The sequence below is a fragment of the Crocuta crocuta genome, unplaced genomic scaffold, assembly GCF_008692635.1.
Source record: "Crocuta crocuta isolate KB4526 unplaced genomic scaffold, BGI_CrCroc_1.0 C28968381, whole genome shotgun sequence".
NCBI lineage: Eukaryota > Metazoa > Chordata > Mammalia > Carnivora > Hyaenidae > Crocuta > Crocuta crocuta.
Window position 1 is genome coordinate 1 of NW_027550799.1, and position 1,796 is coordinate 1,796.

General features: G+C 48.8%; 1 long non-coding RNA gene across 1 annotated transcript; it reads right to left on the reverse strand.

Annotated features, from left to right (window-relative positions):
• Nucleotides 1-334: 334 nt before the first annotated feature.
• Nucleotides 335-1,787, reverse strand: LOC144219119 (uncharacterized). Its single transcript, XR_013331314.1, has 3 exons — nt 1,530-1,787; nt 1,215-1,360; nt 335-417 (listed from the first exon to the last, which is right to left on the reverse strand). It is a non-coding gene; the product is annotated as an uncharacterized LOC144219119 (long non-coding RNA).
• Between the last annotated feature and the right edge of the window lie 9 nt (nt 1,788-1,796).

Consider the following 1,796-nt stretch of genomic DNA (forward strand, 5'->3'; position numbering starts at 1 on the left):
TCTCTCTCTCTCTCTCTGTATCTTCCTCAGAGGGAAGGAGGTCAAATGTCCTTGTGTTCACTCTCAGATGAAGTGATAGGATCAGAAAGGCAGAGTAGCTGTCTGTAACCCTTCAGTCAGGACCCCAGATCTCTTGAGTCCCATGCTGCCCTCACTGACCTGTGACATTCTGGACAAATAGGGATATGCAAGTTCAAGTCCATTTAAATAGCAGAAAGCCCCTCCACTCTGCTCTGTTACCAGCAACAATGGCCTTTCCCATGTGATACTGCAGACAAAGGGGGAAATTGGGCCCCAGCCCAGTGGAGATGGACAGAATTATATAAAGCAATTACCTGATTCAGAAAAGGAAGAGTGAAGCTTATTCCAAACTTGGTAGGAATTATAGACAATCCTCTCTTCTTCCAACAATTCTCCCTGGAGAAAAAAAGGAAGATTCTCATAGAACCTTTTCTATCATGTTTGTGTCCATTCAGATGTAGCTTCAGTCAACGGCTTTGTAAAGTTGGAACAAGGCATCCTTGGAGCTGCCCACACGGTACTTATCATGACTGAGTTGTGCCCCGGTTGGGTAAACCAAATGACAAAGGGGTGGAGTTTGTGTTCTTCAGCTGCGCTGAAGGAGGGCCCAACCCTGAGGGTCTACACTTGAAGGTATCATCACTTCCTCCCAGAATGGAGCTCTGACAGAGTCAGGGTGCCCTAGTGATCTTGGAGTGTAACTGTCCCAAGGATGAACTGTTGGCACTCATTGATGATAGCAGTCGCTAACACCTTCTCTGTGCTTTCTATTTGGTTTCCTGGGCAACTCAGTGAGGAAAGAGAGCCAGTGTCATTACCCCCACTTTGCAGACATTGAAACTGGGGCCCAAGAAGATGGAGTGACTGTAAGGTCACAGTGATAGGTTCATGTTAGAGGCCGCTGTATAACTGCGGTGTTCTTAGTCCTAGGCTGGTGTGCCCCTGCGGCAGAGGAGTGTGTAAAGATGAACCATATTGATGGGTTAAGATACTGAGTGCACGCTGTATATTCCCATCTGCCCCCAGGCTGATCATCATTTGAGTATCTTAAAGAGATGGCTGTGGGTGGGTCAGCAGACTCAGCACCCTCAAGCACCTTCCTAGCTTGGTAGTCAGAGTTTGGCAAATAGGCTGTAGAATATGAAACCCAAGACAATGCCAGAATATCAGACTCCTCCCCTCCCGGTGCTTACTTGTTGAACTTGTCAACCTCTCTCTTCCGGGCATGATACTGAGAGCTTGCTAGGCATTCATCCCAGCACCTGGACAAGGTGAACCCCTCAAGCTTCTGGTTGAAGTGGGTCAGGTCGCCTTCCTTATACATGTTTATCCTTCGCACCTTTGCAAGGAGAGAGACACGGAGGCCTTGTTGGTGGCAAGAGATGAACGGACACAACCTAAAGTCAAGGTTCCAACCCCTCTCCTCTGCCCCCATGGGAGATGCCCAAGACACAAAGCCACTGTCTCCTGAAAGTAGGTTAACCTGGGCCACCAAACTCCCAGCTTACTTCCTCTGCTGGCATCCCACAGGTCACTGCGACTTCACTCATCCAATATTCGGCAATGAGCATTCCTTGGGGCCCCCCAAAGCCCCTGAAGGCCGTGTTGGAGGGTAGGTTGGTCTTACACAACCGCCCAGTGCCCCGGATGTTGGGGATGTTATAACAGTTGTCCATGTGGAATAAGGCTTGTTCCATTATCTGAAGCAGAGGAAACCAAAATGGGAGAGAGCAGTGAACTGATTTCATTGGCTCCTCAAAAAAGAGATGTTGAGG